Source organism: Gorilla gorilla, chromosome X (assembly GCF_029281585.2).
Source record: "Gorilla gorilla gorilla isolate KB3781 chromosome X, NHGRI_mGorGor1-v2.1_pri, whole genome shotgun sequence".
In the NCBI taxonomy this organism is placed as follows: domain Eukaryota; kingdom Metazoa; phylum Chordata; class Mammalia; order Primates; family Hominidae; genus Gorilla; species Gorilla gorilla.
The window spans coordinates 83607737-83615019 of NC_073247.2; the positions used below are offsets into that span (position 1 = coordinate 83607737).

A 7283-nucleotide genomic window follows, 5' to 3' on the forward strand; every position below is an offset into this window, starting at 1 on the left:
CCCAACTGTCAGGGAGGGTGAAGGAAGAACAGGGAACCCAAGGAAATCTTGTGTGACCTCGAGAGGCGGTCTGAAAGACTAACCAGGGATGCGGAAATATCACGTCCACGAAAACCTGAGACTTGCCCTGGAAGGCAGCTTGCCATTTTCAAATCAAGGGTATGGAGTCGACTGGCTGCAGAAGGGGCTGTTGGCCGCCTATAGGACACCAAGGATGAGAAAGCCACCTTCTGTGTAGCAGTTTCTACCAGGTTGGCCCACAGGCACCAGAACAGACTCAGTGCCCCCACCTCCAACCAAGAGACTACCCTGCCCTTTTCTTCGGCACTCCATGTACCTTCCCTTTGGCTCAGCCACCCACAGGGATGTGGCTTCTGCCTCCACCTGGCTACTGAAACGAAGGAGGAGACCTGATGGGATTTGGTAACTGAGGTTCAAATATGAGGGCTAAGAGGAACTGAGGATGCCACCCGGTTTCTGGCCCAGATGACCTGACCATGTGTGTGGTGGCATCAGAGGGACATAATGGCTCCAGGAAGAGGACTGGTTCTCCTGAGTGGGAGGATAAGCTCCAACGTGTTCCTCAACAGCACGGAAATAACCGTGCAGGAAAGACCACCGGCGTCAAGCCACGTGGGAGAGCAAGGATGCTCACAACGGGAAGGACAGTGACAGGGTAGAACCGGGACAGTGAACTGCAGGAGAAAAGGAGAGAAAGACCAGGGTTCTAGGAGGGCATCAGTTCCTGTAGAAGGGGAGGGAGAATAGCGCTGAAGAAGGGGACTTGTGAGACCCCGAAGTAGGAGGAGAAGAGGTGGGACCATGAGCAAGGCGTGTAAGGTAAAGGCAGGAAATGCTGCTGTGGCCAGGCAGGGCCCCCACAGCACCTAGACCCAGGGCACTATGATGAGCCCGAGTGCAGGGCTGCTGCTCAGAGGCCAGCCCAGGAGTCCCGCAGGGAGAGGGCCCACCACAGAGCACCAGGGGAATTGTTCTTCAAGCGCCAGGGAAGGCAGCAACACACCGAATCCCCCAACACTCCCAACAATCGCAGAGAGGGCAGACCACAGACCACAGAATATGAGAACGACTTTATTTCACACTGCTTTGAACTGCGTTGGGAAGGGGGCAAATGCAGCAGAAGAGAAAAAGCCCTGGCTAAGGAGGATAAGGAGGAAACTCCCTTGGCTGCAGCTCTGGAGCTCCAAAGGTAGCAGCTGCTCGTCTTGTAGGAAGATGCTGGCTCCAACCTGTGAAACAGAGCAGGCTCAGGGACTGGCCCCCAGCCAGGGCCAGCCCACAGCCCTCCTAAGCTACCAGGATTGTGGGAAAGGGCATGGTGTGTGCAACACTTACTTCAAAGGTCCTGGAACTTGTCAGTGAAGGACTGCATGACCACTGAAACAGAGAGGCAGAACCAGGCACTCCAGACCCAGGGAAACAGAAACTCACCCCCTGCCCCTGTGGGGAACCACCTAGCTCTGCAACCAGAAACCCCACCAGCCCTGGGACTGACTCACCCACCCATCACCTGAATTAAATGTGGAAATGCCTTCTAAGCGGGAAAGTGGTTCTCAGGTGCTGGGGCATCCCAGAACCGTTCAGAATGTGTTTCAAAGACAGATAAGCCAGCCAGCAAGCAAAAACCATATAAGCCCTACCAGGCAGCAGTTAAAGGGAAAACACATGCAGTATCTCTAACTGTCCTAAGAGAAGATCTCTGGGACTCATGGACAAAGTGTACACAGAGTTCAGACGACACATTGCTGTCTGTGCACACCCCTAGCTGGAAAGGCACAGAAAGCTCCAGGGCCAGGGTTTGCTTGGTTCTCTTCCCCAAAGGAAAGTCAGTCCCAGTGACGCTTCCTGTATCTGCAGCCCACCCCTGCCCCCGGCACCTGCAGAAAGACACTGCTGTCCATCCCTGCCCCGGCCAGGGCTCCGTCATACCTAGTTGCTGTGTAAGGTCATCAATTTCCCTCTGCAGCTGGATGCACTAGACCAGCAGACACCAGAGGAAGAAAAATGGTTAGTCAATTCTGGTCTGCTCTCTCCCCCGCCTCCCTCTCTCCCCCAGCCCTTACAGACCCCATAGCCTGCAGCCCAGTGGTGAGGTGGGTTGGCACAGAATCCTCAATGGAAAGGAGGCACCCTCTCTCCGTGAGGTGTGGAAGGTGGAGGCGGGGGGTTGGGGGACACAGAAGTCAGTTTAACCTGGACATGGATCCCACCATCTAGTGTGGACCTCTATTTCTAAGAGCCACACAAAGCATTACCCGAGGACAGCCCTGGGCTCCCAGGGGCTGCTGCTGCCTTTCCGGTCTTGGAGGATGGACAGGTGGCAGCTGGTCACCTGAAAGAGAACACAAAACCCAGCTTCCAAGACTCCTAGTGAGTTGGAAAAGGCTAGCAGGGTCTAAAGTGAGGCACCATCACCCTCTGCTGGCAACACATTGTCCCTGCTCTGCCCAGCAACTCCAACAGACTGTCCCAGAGACAGTCCTCTGGGACTGCCTTCACTGTTCCCCAGTGTGAGCCCATCTGCACCTGTGGCCCCCTAGCGTTGTGACTCCGGGTTGGACTCCAGCAGCGCGGCAGCCACAGCCAGGCCCTGGGAGGGCCAGTGTGGCTGAGCAGGACTTAACAGAAAAGGGCTCAGTAGTGCGGAAAGTCTCCCTCCAGAGCTGGAGTGTGGGGCACTGCTCCAAATCGCCCCCCACCACACAAACCCCACTCAGAGAGGACGATGTGGCTTAAAGCCAGCCCCGTCAACACCCCGTTTCCCTGTGGGACAGCTGCCTCGGTGGGCAGGGAAGCCTGGGAACAAGGCTGAGCCCCCAGAAGCGACAGGGCCAGAGGTTTCCCTCCCGACCCCTCTCCCCTCCACCCCTATCAAACCCGCAAGACTCACCGGAGGGTGCATGGCATCTGGGCACGAGGCCTCCCGGGCTGCAGGCCGAGGGCTCTGAACTTCCCAGAATTTGGGGAGTTCTGATGATGGGGTCGCCACTGTTGAATTCGCCATGACGCACAGACAGGTGAGGCAGTCCTGGCCTGTGGGTGGGAAGCTAAAACAGAAACTTCTGAGTCGGGCTGGCGATGGGGGCCGGAGGTGAGTACATGTTGGGAGGGATTGTGGTAAAATGGAGACTCCGTAGCCTAATCTCATTAGCACTTTCTCCCTTAGTCAGCCCCAGGCCAGGAGGCAGAGGCCAGCCAGGGAAAACACTGGGGATACTGAGATAGCCCGGGCCGCCTGCCAGGTGGCTCAGGCAACAGCTAAGGAAGGAGGAATCAGGAAGTTGATGAGCCTAGGTGCCCCAGCTTTGCAGCCCACACTTTTAAGAGCTCACCCCATCCAAACCAGCTGCCAGCCCTGCCTTCCGTCCCAGCTCCGCCATGGAGGAGGAAGCAGGACCCCTGCCGAGTGTCCACAGGCATGCCGGTCACATACCAAGTGCTCCCCTTAACGTGTGCCCCTACAACGAAGACCCCGATCGGGCATTCTAGTGTGCCTGGGCTCCTGATGACAACCCTGGAGCAAGGGACAGAGGGGACATGGGTAAACAGGCGTGTGCTGGAAGAGAGGAGGCGTGCGGGGAGACCAGAGGAGTAGGAGGGTGAAAAGGGAGAGGAGGGCAAGAAGTCCCAAGGCTTACTTCCGTGGGACCTTGGGACCTCATCTCTATTTGAGTCATTATCTTCTCTGGCCTCAGCCTGGGACTCCCTGGTCTTCCTTCCTGCTGGTTTCTTCCCAGGGCTGCTGTGCTTAGGCTTTTAGGGTTTTTTGGACATCCCCTGCGGCCGCACACCAGACAATAGCGGGAAGGTGGCCGTTTCCGGGGGAGTGGCTGAGAGTTTCTCTCCGCAGGCAGGAAAGGCTCTTCCCGGGGCCAGTTGAGAGGCACCCCCTAAGGACTTCTCCTGGGCTATCTTCCTCCTTGAAGGGCCCCGGGGCAGGGCCCCTCCAGCGGCAGCTCCTGAGCAGCTGGGCCTGACCTCCACCTTTCCCCAGGCCCTGCTCTGCATTTTCTTCTGGCAAGAGTCCTCCAGCTCTCCCATAGCTGGCCTCTCTACTACTGGAGTGAGTCCGCGGGGAGCAGAGGTCAGGAAAAGGCCCAGCACGGGCAGGTAACTCTCCTTGCAGTGGAAGCTTGCGTGTCCGGATGTGTCTGCTGGCTTCTTGGGGCTGCAGGGCTTGGCCTGGCTTCCTTCGTTGAGGCGAATGCCCACCCTCATCAGCGGTAAGTCGCTGCTCTCATCTGGGGAATCAGAGTCGTGCCCCGCGGGGCCTTTCGCGGAGGGCTGCTGGGGATCCACGTGGCCGCTCAGCCTGCTCTTCGAGCCGCTTTTCCGGGTTCTCCCAGGCCCGGCCTGGCCCAGGACCACTAAGGTGGAGAGGGCCTGCAGAGGCCTGCTCCCATTCTCCAGGGCTGGGGCCCAGGGTGCCTCTTCCACTGGGATCGACCTCCAGGTCCGCCCAGATGTCAGCGGACCCTTTGGCAGCGGCGCTTTCTGGGGACTTGTGTCCCTGGACGCTGGGCGGCGGCATGATGGCAGCTGGCTTGTCAGCCAGGTAGGACGAGTAGTCCACACGGTCCCCTTGGTTGTCGACTGGGGTGTCAGGCCGGCCTTCCCAGCCCCAGAGCACCACCCTTCCCTGCTCTGTCAGTTCGCTCTCAGAATCGAAGCTGAAGCCCTCGGGATCTGTGAACCCGCTGTTGACCTCGCCCTCGCCCTTGCTGCTGTGCAGCACCCCCAAATCGAGATCGTGGTCATTCCCGTGGCCCCAAGGGGCTCCTGAAGTGGCCATGCCAGCGCCAGCCTGCTCGCCACCCTCCGGCCCAAAACTGGCCCCCCAAACGGACACCTCATCTGGGGAGCTCATGGCGCCAGTCCAGGCAGCCTGGGCTGTGGCGAGACGGTCATCCTGGTAGCGGTGGGAGGGAAGAGCCAAGACCAGCCAAGCCCAGCTAAGGGGGCCACGCGACAGGAACAGCAAGGCCTGCAGGTCACTGCCGTCCTCTCCCTAGGCGGCAGTAGGAGATGTCCTCGACATTGGTGGCTTCTGTGCACCCTGGAAGCCTGCACCGTGCCTTCTCATTGGTCCACCCTCTGCCAACCAGCGCTCCCTTTGTTTGGCAGGGCCTCTGGGCTTTAACCAGTCGGGACACGGGCTCTTGGTTTGCCCTGACGCCTGTCATTCGACTGGGGGGCTGTGCTCAGGTCGGGTCTTGGGGCCAGGGTGCATTGGAGCTCTCCATCCATCTCTTTCTTCCTGTCCTGTCGCCTCTGGCCAGGCACCTACTTTCCAATGAGGGCCGCATCTCTGAGCCCCAGTGTCCCATCTGTAAGGCAGGAGTCAATGGGAGAGCCACCCCCAGCTCATCAGCTTGGGAGAGTAAATGTCATGATGCACGCCAATCACCCGGTGCACAGGAGCTTCAAGCCTGCGTTCCACACTAAGAGGTAGCACCTGATAGGAACATGGACAGGGAGGCCCACAGTCAAGAAGCAGAAGTTTCAGGTTTGTTTCTGCTAGTGATACGAAAAACCCCGTTGTCATTTTCCTAGGGACTTACCGCGCTGAACCTGTAACGGCTTTGGGTGGCACGGACGTGTTAACCATCTTCCCGACCATGAGCACAGGATGTGTCCCCATTTATTTGTCTTCTGAGTCTCTCATCAGTGTTTGGTCGGTTTCATTATGCACACCTTTCACCTCCCTGGATAAATGTATTCCGAAGGGTTTTGTTCTTTTCCTGGTATTCTAAATACATTGGTTTCCTGCGTGTCTTTTTTGGATAATTTGTTATTAGGGCATAGAAATGCCAGTGATTTTCGCATGTTGCTTTTCCATTCTGCAATTTTGCTGACTTTGTCTATTGGCTTTGAACATTTTTTGGTGCAGTGTATGCTAGGGTTTTTTTCCATGTGAGATCATGTCATCTGCAGGCAGAGATAATTGAGCTTCTTACTTTCCAATTTGGATGCCTTTTTTTTTCTTTTTCTTAGAATAGGTGATCAAATTGGCACGTGGCTGTGTGCCCACAAGGGTTGATTGGCATGTGAGTATGGTGGTTTGGCAGGCCAGAGTTTTCCCACCTCTCCCAGCCTCCCCAAGCCCACTGTCATTTATTCAACGACGCCGAAAGTCCAACCAATGGTCTAGGATACCCCAAAGATGCTCACCATCACTCACCCTAAACGTGCAAACTAAAATCAAAACTCAATTTACACACGGCAGGTTTGTGACTCTTAGAGAGCTTAACCATTCCGGGGGTAGGAGAGGTCCTGAGCAAACCAGTGCATTTGCTCACTTGCTGGGGGAAAGGGGGAGGGCGGCCACTTGGGAGGGTAATTTGGCAGGATCCGTGAAACTCAATTTATGCATCATTCACTATGTGCCTGGCTCTCTTCTGGGCCTTATCGCTACATGTTAACTCATACTCGGGACAGTTTTAGGTGGAAGTGCCTGCTATTGCCACCTTCTTATAGGTGGAGAAGAGGGCACAGAGAGGTTCAGGACTTGATCAAGGTCATTCGTTTGGCTGGTGGGTGTCAGCTGCAGGTCAGAAACCAGGCAGGTGGGCTCCATGGAGTTCGTGCTTAGAGCTGAGCCTCCTAAAACTGCAAAACACATTTGCAAGGCTGTTAAATCCCACGACACCAGAAAGTGCCTGTAGTCGAGTAGACTTGCTTATCTAGTCATATATTCCAGCCCCTTGATCTAGCCTCTTAAAGTCCATTCGCGGGGTATTTCCCTGTCTCCTGCCTGTACAGGCTATCTCTTGCTTGGCGTATAATCTCCATTCTCCCTTTATCCGGCTCAGCATCACCCAGCGAGGTGACAGAGAGCATATGCGGCAGCCCCTGAGGGAGGCACCCATGGCTTTGTGGGGCCCAGGGCTGTGTAGCACCTACCAGCATGGGGTCCGGGGTAGCTCTTGCTAGGACAGGAAGGCTCACCTTTCACACTCCATCCAGCCATCCCCATCCCATAGTTCAGGTGACTGGGTTTCTCCAAACACGGCCCTGACCTTAGCATAACAGGCCTGTGTTGCTTGAGGGTGCCATCGTCTCTGGAGTTCTGTGTCATTTGCTATCAAATTATGTTGATGTGGTGCTCCTCAGTTGTGTCTGCTCGTCTTCTGCAAGAGGTGAGGCTCTTCTTGGAAGCAACCAAAGAGGCCTTCTGGGTCTTACACTACAATAAATACCTAACTTTGGCCCGGCGTGGTGGCTCACGCCTGTAATCCCAGCACTTTGGGAGGCTGAGGCTG

The 7283-nt window shown here is 56.3% G+C and overlaps 1 pseudogene; it reads right to left on the reverse strand.

Annotated features, from left to right (window-relative positions):
* Positions 1-1357: 1357 nt before the first annotated feature.
* Positions 1358-4888, reverse strand: LOC101144244 (uncharacterized protein CXorf49-like; annotated as a pseudogene).
* Between the last annotated feature and the right edge of the window lie 2395 nt (positions 4889-7283).